This window comes from Myotis davidii, unplaced genomic scaffold, assembly GCF_000327345.1.
Source record: "Myotis davidii unplaced genomic scaffold, ASM32734v1 scaffold390, whole genome shotgun sequence".
Lineage (NCBI taxonomy): Eukaryota > Metazoa > Chordata > Mammalia > Chiroptera > Vespertilionidae > Myotis > Myotis davidii.
In genome coordinates, this window is record NW_006282748.1 from 1,854,898 (window position 1) to 1,867,295 (window position 12,398).

The following is a 12,398-nucleotide window of genomic DNA, read 5'->3' on the forward strand; positions in this document are numbered from 1 at the left end:
GTCTGCTTTGGAGATGGTGATAGAATATGAAGCTACAGAGACTGAATCTCAAATTAAATCAGGGACGTCAGGGTCATCCTACCTTCCTCTTCAGGTCTTTATTGGGAATGTGATAGAATAATTTATTACTATAAGAGCAAGATGTAACCTATAGAGGGCTATAATTTATTATAGGCAAGATGGTTTTGATTTGTGTGTGGTCATTATTCTAGTTTCTGACAATCCCTAATAAGTCTGCCTATGTTCGCTACTAAATTATTATTGGCTAATCAATGTTCAGCAGTTCTGCCTGCTGATGAGGCATCTAGAAGAGGCAAGAGGGCTGCCAATGGTCACTGGTTGCAGAATAAGCCTGTAGTTCAAGAAAGACTTTTCATTTTACTTACTGGCATCTCGGCAATAAAACTGGAGCCTGCGTGTTTACATTAAGAAGAAAAATGACTTTTTTTGTTCTCTGTCCATATGGAAGGTCATAGGCAAGACTAAAATCACTTTTCTTGAGTTAAAAAAAAAATTGTACAATTTATTGAACTACCTCACAATCATGGTTATCTCTTAATAAAGTTCAGACAAGATTCCATGGAGAACTCGATCTATAACAAATTGGCCTATGTCTTTCAGTGTCAGAGATACTTTAGTAAGAATGCGGCACTTTATTTAATTGTTTTTCTCCCCGTTGGGAGCAAAGGAAAATGTTTGCATTATCATCATTTATGACATTAAACGGCGCTTGAGTTTTTGTTCTTATTTTAGCCTTGTATAAGCTGTAACAAACTTTTCTCTTTATGTTGTAAAGGCAAAATTCCTATAGTCTCCAGATTCTAGTCAGTAGAATAGAAAAAGTAATTTTAAGTACTCAGCTATGCCCAAGGGGACTTTTTGCAAAGAATATTATTACAGAGCTTGGGACTAATCAAGCGCAATCCACTAAGTCATTCTTTCACTACACAGGTGTCTTAGGAGATTCAGAAACGCAATCACTCATGACAAGCAATGAATATACAACAGCCTTCCAGGGCACTCATTTCATCAGCACAAGAAGCTTGGGAATATTCCATATTCAAATACATTGAAATGGAGATGTTTAGAGCCAAGAGCTATGTAAATCCATTTTCCTTTGAAAATGGAGGTCTACATTCCTCCGAGTGTAGCTTTCCTCAGCTCCTGTCCCCCATGGCTCCCAGATGTACAAAATTGATAAGTATCCAATTACTCTTTGCAGAGGAGACCTAGCAACCAGCATTTATGTTGGCTTCCCTTATTCTTTTATTTTTACTTCTTACATTTTTAAATTGAATTTATTGGGGTGAGATTGGTTCGCAAAACCACACAGGTTTCAAGTGTACAGCTCAATAAAACGTGATCTGCATACAGCATAGTGCACCCATTACCCCAAGCAGTCTCTTTCCATCCCCATTTTCCACCTTTGCTCACCTCCACCTAGTTCCCAACCCCCTTTCTCTCTATCATCACACTGTAGTCTATGTCTATGTGTTATGTATATATGTTGTGTTGCTGTTAATTCCTTCACCCTCTTTCATCCAGTCCCCCAAACTCCCCTTCCCCCTGACAGCTTTCAATCTGTTCCATGTATCCATGCCTCTGTTTTTACTTTGTTCATCAGTTTATTTTGTTAATTAAATTTCACGTATGGAATTTGTCTTTCTCTGACTGGCTTATTTGACTTAGCATAATAATCTCCGGGTCCATTTATGCTATTGCAAAGGGTAAGATTTCCTCCCTTTTCTTATGGCCGAGTAGTAGTCCATTGTGTAAATGTACCACAGCTTTTTTATCCACTCATCTACTGATGGGCATTTGGTCTGTTTCTAGATCTTGGCTCTTGTAAATAACACTTCAATGAGCATAGGGGTGTATATATTCTTTAGAATTAATGTTTCAGGTTCCTTTGGCCATCTTTATGTTCTTTTTGGAAAGTGTCTTTTCAGGTGTTTGCCCATTTTTCAATTGGGTTGTTTTTCTTGTGCAGAGTTGTATAAGTTCTTTATATATTTTGGAAATTAACCCCTTATCAGATGTATTGTTGGCAAATATGTTTTCCCTTCATTCAGTGGGCTCTCTTTTCATTTTGTTGATGAATTCTCTTGCTGTGTAAAAACTTTTAAGTGTGATGTAGTCCCATTTATTTATTTTTTCCATTGTTTCCCTTGCCCAAGAAGATATATTGGCAAAAATATTGCTACACAAGATACCTGCCTAGATCTCCCTTCAAATATACTGCGTGTGAAGCTTATTGGATCCTGCTCTGATGGAAGGTGGCCACTGAGTGTGTTCAGTCTGGGCCTCTTGGGAGGGGCTTTGGTGCAGGCCAGTGTCAGACACTGTTTGTGACTTTTCCTCCGTAACCTAAGTAGAGCTACAAGCAATCCACAGTTCGAGGCTGCCTCTGCTGGCCTTTGGCGCCCACAGGAAGGACAAAGCTGTTCACCAAGGCTGGCTATTTCCGGCACTGGGCCCAGGGGCAGGTAAGCAAAAGTCCCAGGGCACCTCCAGACCCATTTCCTCTTGCCTCTGCCTTCCAGCGGCCTGTTCCGCTCAATCCCTGAAAAAGCCTTTGGGGGAGTCGAAAGGATGGGGTTGGTGGATCTCTTGTGAGGGGGACACGCCAGGCAGTCTTCAGGGTCGGTGTAGTCCCCATCCCAGAGACACACGACTTAAGTCTGTCCCAATTTTTGCTTTGACCCGGCAGGGTGGAACCACTAGGAACTGGGTGGGTGTGGCCTCCAGAGCCCAGAGGTTGGGTCTGTCAGAAGTTAGGAGAGCTGTTCTGTTGGATCTCCCACTAGAGCAGCGGTTCTCAACCTTCCTAATGCCACAACCCTTTCATACAGTTCTTCATGTTATGGTGACCCCCAGACATAAAATTATTTTCGTTGCTACTTCATAACTGTAATGTTGCTACTGTTATGAATCGTAATGTAAATATCTGATATGTAGGATGTATTTAGGCGACCACTGTGAAAGGGTCGTTCGATCCCCAAAGGGGTCGCGACCCACAGGTTGAGAACTGCTGCACTAGAGGGATGCTCCAGTCAGGTTCACAGGATAGTGTGGAGAATGCCTTCCCCCCCCTCACCCCCCGCCCCCAACTCAGCCACTGACACCCTGCATCTTCCCAGACCTTGACACTCTGACCAGGGCCTAAGTTCCACAGGGTGGGGCAAGAGAGAGTCCAGAGGGTGGGCAGATGCCACATGAGGGCTGTGCTCCACCCAAGAAAGATGGAATCTGTGGTATGGAAGAGTGACTCAGCACAGGGATCCTGGCAGCTGTCCTCCCAGCTCCCTCCCCAGAGCCACAGACTCCAGACTCCTCTCAGGTGACTCTAGTCAGCTCCACCCTCCCTCCTCCTGAGCCCAGGGTGAGTGGCTGAGAAAGAAATGTGTGTGTTGGCCTTTTAAGAGTGTGCCCGTGTCTGAAGGACAGAAATCCCACTGCCTTGTACAGCCTGAAGTTATGTGGATGCTGCCTTCCTGGTGCTGGAGAGCCCAGCTTGGAGTGCAGGCCTCATACTTCTCAGGGGCAACCTCCACAGTTATCTCTCCGGAACCTCAGCTACCACCGTGGGAGCAGAGCCATCCCTTTGTGTGTCTCTATACTACCTACCAGTCTCGATGTGTCTTCTTCTGTAAATCCTTAGCTATGAGACTCCTCTTCAGCTAGTGCTTCAGGATGATTGTTCTTTAATATACAGTGGGGCCTTGACTTACGAGTTTAATTCGTTCTGAGACCGAGCTCGTTTAAGGAGCTCATTAAAGAGCTCGTTAACTCAAATCACTCTATCAATTCAATGCAAAAAATCACCTGAGAGACAGCTGGTATCTCAAAAAACTCGTTAGTCGGGACACTCGTAAGTCAAGGCCCCACTGTAGTTGTAATTCCAGTTTGGTCCTGGGAGGGGGTGAATGTGGCCTCTACCTACTCTACCACCATCTTGAAATTCACTTTACCTAGTTTTAATTCTACCAATATTTTTTATAATATAAAAACAGTGTTCAATGCAGTTGTTTAATATTGGCTGATTTCACAATTTATGAAACCAGGATCTCAAGGCCTGAAAGAGTCAGAGAAAGTAACATTTTAAAATATAAAATGTGCTAGCTAGCACTGATAGTGTATCTTTTAGTGTGTTACTACTCTGATTCTCACATGTAAAAATACCTTCACAGAAAAATTTTTAAAAAATCTTTATTGTTGAAAGTATGACATATGTCTCTTTTTTTCTTCCATTGACCCCTCCTAGCCCACCCCTCTCCCCCAGGCCTTCCCCACCCTATTGTCCGTGTCCATGGGGTATGCATAGATGCATACAAATTCTTTGGTTGCTCTCTTCCCCACCCTCCCACCCCAGTCTTCCCTCTGAGATTCAACAGAACAGTCATTCCCATGAAGAGAGCTGGGATTTAGCTGCTTACAAATCCAACATGAACTTAGTATTTTGAGGTTCAGAAAAGGAGTGCAAACTGGGGCTATGCTGACAGTGTCATGTCCACAGTGTACATGTGTGTGTGTGTCTGGGGCTCGCTTAGTCCTGCTCTTGGCTCTGCAGGCCCTTCCACATCTGGAACATTTATTGCTTCAGTTCTGGGTGCCAATTTTTAAGTGACAAACTGGAGCCCATCCAAAGGAGAGTGACCAGGATAAAGAAAGGACTCAACATCATGTCAGGCCAGGGAATGTTGAAGGAACCAGGACTGTCTAGCCTGGGGGAGAGAAGATTAAGTGGGGGGCGGGGGGGGGCTTGCGAGTTGTTTTCAAATACCATCACGTGATAGGAGAAATAGACTTGCTCAGTGAATTTCAGGAGTGGAGAAAAAGACCAGGGTAGATATTAGAACAGTGGTTCTCAACCTTCCTAATGCCGTGACCCTTTAATACAGTCCTCATGTTGTGGTGACCCCCAACCATAAAATTATTTTCGTTGCTACTTCATCACTGTAATTTTGCTACTGTTATGAATCGTCATGTAAATATCTGATATGCAGGATGTATTTTCGTTGTTCCAAATGGAAAATAATTAAAGCATAGTGATTAATCACAAAAACAATATGTAATTATATATGTGTTTTCCGATGGTCTTAGGCAACCCCTGTGAAAGGGTCGTTCGATCCCCAAAAGGGTCGTGACCTACAGGTTGAGAACTGCTGCTCTAGACCAAGCGTGTCAAACTCACGGCTGGCGGGCCACATGCCTTGTGTCATAAAGGAGTTTGACATGCTGGCGACACTCCCAGGGAATAGCAGGACTGACTGATGTTTTCTGTGCCTTCAAGGAGCTCTCAGGCTGGTGGGGACGGGAGACAGCTTCAGGGTCCCTACTAGAGGTCTGAAGCAGGGGAAGGCCTCGTCCCCATGTCCCCATTCTAGATCCTGCCTCCCCCTTACTTCCCCTTCCCGCCCTCCTTTTTTTCTTCCATTGACCCCTCCTAGCCCACCCCTCTCCCCCAGGCCTTCCCCACCCTATTGTCCGTGTCCATGTGTTGTGTATGTATGCACACAAATTCTTTGGTTGGTCACTTCCCGCCCACCCATCCACCCGGGCCTTCCCTCAGAGGTTTCATAGTCTGCTCCATGCTCTCTGTCTCTCGATCTATTTGTTCAACAGTTTATTTTGTTCATTAGATTCCACATAAGAGTGAGATTATGTGATACTGTCTTTCTGTGACTGGCTTAGTTTGCTTAGCATAATACTCTCAAGGCCCCTCCATGCTGTTTCAATGGGTAAGAGATCCTTCTTTTTTACTGCGGCATAGTATTCCATGGTTTAAATGTACCACAGCTTTTTTATCCACTTATCTACTGATGGGCACTTGGGCTATTTGCCAATCTTAGTTATTGTAAATTTTGCTGCTATGAACATAAAATTATTTTCGTTGCTACTTCATCACTGTAATTTTGCTACTGTTATGAATCGTCATGTAAATATCTGATATGCAGGATGTATTTTCGTTGTTCCAAATGGAACATAATTAAAGCATAGTGATTAATCACAAAAACAATATGTAATTATATATGTGTTTTCTAATGGTCTTAGGCGACCCCTGTGAAAGGTTGAGAACCGCTGTATTAGCCTTCTACCAGGGGGACATTTCTAACAGTAACTGAGGTCTGAAAAATCTATAGGTTACATACACTGTGGGTGGCAGAAATAGAGTTTTAGCACCTTAACAACCCCGCCCTCACGTCTGGGAAATTGCTTTCCATTCCCTTATGGTTTTTACTGGAACACAATGAAAGTTGCACCTGACCCAATTCAGGCCAAGGAGTCCTTTCCTGGGACTTGGGGACTTAGAGTAAGAAAAGCAGGGCTGCCTCTGGCAGATACTCTAAGAGAGGAAGCTAGGGAAGAAAATCCGAAGTTAAGCATAAAGAAGAGTAGATATTTCCTGGGGCTTAAAGGGCTATTTCTAAAAAAGAAGAGTCTAATTTTCCAGGGGCAACCACAGAGAAAAGCAAAAGTGTGAGAGAAGCTCTCCACACTCAATGCTCTTCCTCTCTGATCTGCTCCTGCTTTCTCCTTTCTCCTTCCATGTTTTGTCCTCTCCAATATCCTCTCTCCACAACTTCTCCCGGTTTCAAAAGACTGTCCTTTTTCCGCCCCTCCTTTTTCTTCTCTTTCTCTTCTTCTTATTCCTCCTCTAACCATGCCTCTTCATTTTGGGTGATAAAATGTGACTGAAATATGAATTAATCATTTAGTAATTAAATCCTTCCATTAATACTTGGGAAGCTATTAGCTAGGCACATTTCTATGGTTGTGCTTTTTTGTTTATAATTTATCTACAGGACCCTCACTTGGCAAGGATTCACTGAGGCTTACCCCATTGTTCTTCTTGTAAATTCTTTCCCGCCACTAGAGGTCAGGGTTCAGTTAGTACTACAGAAGGCTGAACAAGTGTGAAGGGCCAATTAACACTCAGAAGGTCCGGGGGTAGGGGTAGGGGGTGGACACAGGACTCTGGGGATGCAGAATTGTGTGCTCAGGCTGAGACTAGGCATGGAAAGGCTGAGCTACCCAGGCAAACAGGCTGCTACATTACCACATGGAAAATTGGCCTCAATCATCACATCTTCTATTATTTATTTACTTTCAAATGGCAGGGGCATTTTGTCTCATATATAACTGACATTGATCTTTATTACTATTATTTTTATTATTACTACTACTCTTCCTACTACTAGAGGCCTGGTGCACAAAATTCATGCAAGGGGCTCGGCCTTCGGAGCCACTGCAGCTTGCCTCAGTCCTTACAGCTTCTTCCGGAAGGTTGTTCGGCTGTCTGGTCTAATTAGCATATTATGCTTTTATTATTATAGATTATTATTTGGCGGAAGAATGTTTCCAGCTCCAGAACAAATGGAAGCATTCCTACTTAGAAGTTCCTGAAATGTTTGGTTTCCAGAGTTCACAACAACGAAAATATTCACTCCAGAGGTTTGGGGGGACTACTTGAGCAGCAGCAATATTTTTTTCTCACAACTAAAAATATTTATTAGGTAAGTAACACTAAATTGTGGACTAAATACATTTTAGGATTTTAAAGCCTTGCTGCTTAAAACCCAGTTCCTTAATGCTGCTCAATCCCCCCCATCCAGCACCCTAATGCACCCTGACCTGGCAGTGCCTACAGCAGCGATGCATAATGAGGACTGTCATTTTAATCAGACTTCTGAAAGATTAGAGCAAGAGGACAAATTTAGAGGTAATTTAGGCCAGCGTTTGTCAAAGAAATGATTAAGCTATGAAGCACTTGGTTTAATGAAATCTTCCCCAGAAGTCCTATGTACAAAACAGATAAAAAGTAGATTTCCTCTGGATGAAGTAGGAGCACTTGCCCGCTCAGCTCCCCATGGCTACTGAGGGCATGCTTCAGAAATCCTGTCTTTCTAGAAACATGGTTTGAAAACCACTACTCTAGTTCAAACCCCCTGTTTTATGAACAAGGGAACGGAAATCTATTCCTTGACTAATTAGCATTATTTAACAACAATGAGAAATATGGCTACCGGCTAAATGTTTTTATTAAAGTTTCAGGGTCTTTTAAAACATTCTGCACACACGTGTCCCAGCGTACACATGCGTTACTACATAGAGTGTATGTATAAGGCTAAATAACATGTTAGCTCAGTTTTGCCAGACCCTTGGATTGGTGAAACAGCAACCCTCTCTTGTTCAGATTCAATGGGTGAGAATCATGTTCTGATACAATTTGAAATTGCACGAAGGGAGGGGATTTGATCACTTCAAAATAAGAAGGCAGTTTTGTATCTCAAGTGCACACTAGAATTTGCTGCCATGGAGACCACCCGCTGACACCAGATGTTGGAGAGCAAGAGGAAAGTTTCCTACAGAAGATGAGGAGGGGCCGTGTACACATATGAGTAGAAAGAAGGTAACTAGGCTGTTCAGTGCTGCTGGTGGGAGGCACTGAGCAACTAGTCTAAAAGGGGAACTAAGAAGAAAAGCAAAGAGTGGAGGATCCACAGGGAATGGTGAAGTCTAATTGCCTACACCAGTCATGCCGATGATATTCAGATGCCAGTGATGGGAGAAAAGCAGTGAAAATGTGAGAGCAACTTCCAGCAAAGGTTCTTAACTTCAAATGGCTCTCCAGTCTCCCCTGTTTACCTACATGGTCCAGTAACCAATTACTCTAACTTTAAAGAGTCTAATTGAGATGAGCAATGTTATATTCAAGTTTAGGAAGGACAGGGCAATTAATACCAGATAAGAATCAATGAGTAAGAAATTTGTTTTAATTTCTTTAGGTCTTGTCTTAATTGTGTTTCATCTTTAACTAAATCAAAACAAAAATACTAGTAGTTTTGTTTGTTCTTTTAATAAATAGATGTGATTTGAATTTTTAAAAATATTCTTGGAGAAGCAAAAATATTCGCTATGATTTTCCTCTTGTTTTATTATATCTAGGAAAAGCCTGCCTTTTCAGAGTACATAGGCAGTGACAGAGGACTCTGGCAATGTATAATGATATCAGTTATTAAGTCCAGAAATTCCGGGAGCCAGTCCATCCTTGCTATTTCAAGGGACCTGGAGTATATGGCATACTGTTCTTAATATGTTTGCTCACCTTCTTGGCACTATGTGTTTTAACCAAGGTCACCTCTCCGAGAAAGGTTCTTTCCCCAGGTAGGGATTTTTCCCCCGAAGTTAGGGAGGGAATAAAACCCTTTAACTAAGTGCCAGGCGGGTAATTAATCACTTTAACTACGAACAATCACGCTTAAGCTACATAATCTTTACTCCCTGGAATGGAGATAAGAAACGCCCTAACCTTTTGAATAGAGATTGATAGGATTGGATTCAACTGGTATAAATATAGATGTAACAAGACAACACAACACAGAACCTAGAGACAGAACCTAGCCAGAGAACCTGGCTAAAGATCCTGGACAGAACCTGGCTACAGAACCTGGCTGGAGAACCTAGCGAGAGAACATGGCAAGAGAGCCATTCCTGCTTCGCCGACTCCGTCCACACCTTTGGGGACCCCTGGACCTGCTGGGGTTGGACCCCAGCACAGAAAGGAATAAATAGTTTCTTGTAAATCTAGACAGTGATCCAGTCTAGTTCTTCTAGTAACACCTAATCTCCCATTTCCCTCCATTGTATTGGAGAAGAACTGGGAGAAGACTGGAGAATTTGGATCTTCCTTAAGGTCACATCTTACTTGTGTAAGTATGTGTTGAGAGCTTAAGTCATCTGCAGCGTGATGTGTTGAGGTATGAGCACAGGATAAGGAATATAGAGGCCTGGTCACCTAGAAGCCCCCAAATGTGAGGAATGGGGTCAAGGTGCCTGGGAACCTGATAATTATTATCAGAAGAAGATGCTTTCCTCAACAGAGCAAACTAAAAATTCTTCATCATCAGGCAGTGAGCTCAGAGACCCAAAGCTCAACACAAGACAGAGGGTCAATCAAAAGCTCATCTCTGTGTCCAGAGCTTATGGTAAAAACATCCATTTCTCCCTATCTTCTTTGGAATTTCTGTCCTGAAATTGGCTTGTGGTTGGGCGCAGCCCCCTCTAGTAGTACATTTGTGATGATGAGACGTTCATTTTCATTGCTTTAGTAATTGAGCATCCGAGTCAAAGCCCTTGTCCAACTTCTGATGCCTCTGTTTATGGAAGTTCCAAGCCAAACTCCTAGTTTGATTTCCCTCATTGGAGAAGGAGAAAGATCTAACCCAAGATCCTCTTGTGCTTTTTTTGTGAGTTCCTCAGACATGGTCCTCCCACCAACCTCCCTTCTGACATAGAGAAATAGAAAGGGAGATATGGGATAGGGGCCATGATCAAACAGATAGGGACCAAATTCTAAGTTTATACAATAACTGATTAAGGGCATGACCTGTTGACAAGGACCAGGGCCCCATGCATGATCAAGGTGCTTCAGGGACCTCAGGAACATGACTTTGTGCCTTGGGACTCTCAGTGAGCTCAACTGCTAAACCTTGAGCCTCAGCTGGCCCACCAGGAGCACACCTGGATGGAAATAGCAGCTTTCTAGTCCATGGGCAAGGCCTCTCCCCCAGGGGTGAAGACTCTAAACAGCTTAGGAAGAGCTCCAGCTCCGCCATGGGTCAGGATCCCATCCCCTCCAGGGGGAAGAGTAGGGGGTGCGGCTGCCTAGCCCATCCTGGAAAAGCAGGCATTGTGGTGGGCAGGGCCTCTCACCAGCCTGTGAATAACAGAGCACAGGCTGGAATGAAATAGACCAAGTTTGCTCCACATTCACATCCACAGCCAGAATGGGAGGCTTATTCCAGAGACCGGTCATTTAGATATGCAGCTTGTATTCAGGGAACATTCTGTCACTCAACAGGCATTTATTGAGCACCTACTATGCACTGGGTACTACTCTAGGCACGAGCAATGCAGTCATGAGCAAAACAAATGTTTGTCCTCATGGAAATTAGAATGTGGTGGATTGACCCAATATATCAGCATAAAATTAAAACTTGGGGGAAGCTCTCGTGAGCAGAAATCTTTTCAGTTTGTATTCGTGCAGACGGCTTTCTCTGATCGGACATTTAACACTTCTCTCTTCTCTGCTCACACCCACCTCTTGGGACAGACTTCTGCTTTTCTTTCTCTTCTCTCGAGTTATTTGTTTTTTCCCTCCTGGCACTTCCTTAGAGGAGATTTCTTATCAAACCATGTCAAGTAGCCCTTCTTCTCCTAAACAGAGTGAAACGAAGTCTTTTTTTCTCAGATGATCTGGGCTGAGAGCTCTCTTTTCCCTTTTAACCAGAATACACAACAGCATCTATGCACGAAGGCACTGAAATCCTACGCTGCACTCATAGCAGGGTACGAACGGGAGGGACAGACATCAGAAGACTGATTGTATGCAAGCCTCAGAGTCAGTTCCTGGTACCAAATTCCAGGAAAATTGGACTGGAGCTTCAGCCCAGCTGAATCACATGAAGAGTTGGCAAGAGATTTCCAGCTTCTCCAGGGAAACAAAGATACATGAATCTGTTTTAGAGACTGGGTTGTCTCCCGAACAGTAATCAGATTCCTGTCTTGCATCCCACAATCCCACAGGTGTAAACCACATGAACAAATATGTGCTTAGGGGTGAGGGTGGGAGTGGTGGGGGAGGTGATGACAGTTCTGAATTCATAATGCATCATCTCAGGTGGCAGCTGGGCATCTGTTCCATATTTTGAAACCCTTCTCCCATACCACGAGAGCTATTTCAGCAGATAACATCTAGGATCGACGGGGGGAGAAAAAAGTCATATGTTACCCCATGTCCTGAAACGGTTCAAGAAGATGGATAAGGGGAAGGTGTTGGGGTTGAAACTTGTATTTTACCTCCTGACTTTCAAAATGGATGGCAGCTTTGATGGAGTCTTGGAAACTGGACTCAATTAGCAGAAACCAGGCCTCTACGTGGGAGCTCTTGGACAGGCACTTTGGGTCCCTGAGTCCCCAAGCTCCCTCCCAAGGATGGGGATTTGAACAGTTGCAGCCCGTGGGGCTCCTACAAAGTACTTCCAGCCCAGATGTGGCTAAAAGCGATAATCCCAACACGTTTTACAGGAAGAAAAATTGTGCTGGGAACAGCAAGTCAAGCATTTGCTGAGTTTTAGTAGGAGGTGTGAAAAATATGTAACTCTACTCAAGGTCATTGCCGTTGGCCTCACTGCTAGCCACAGCGTGTGTGGAGTGAGGCAGAGGCAGCGCCAAGCTCACATCCATCTTTCCGTGGCCCCATTAATCTCTTCTCTTCCTGAGAACCAACTTATTTTGCAAATGGCTTAAAAACCTCCCAGGGTTGCAAGGAGGGCTGCTGTGAGCACTGAAGGGCCTCCGTGCTAATTGGAAAAAGACATCCTCTCTGCAGGGGG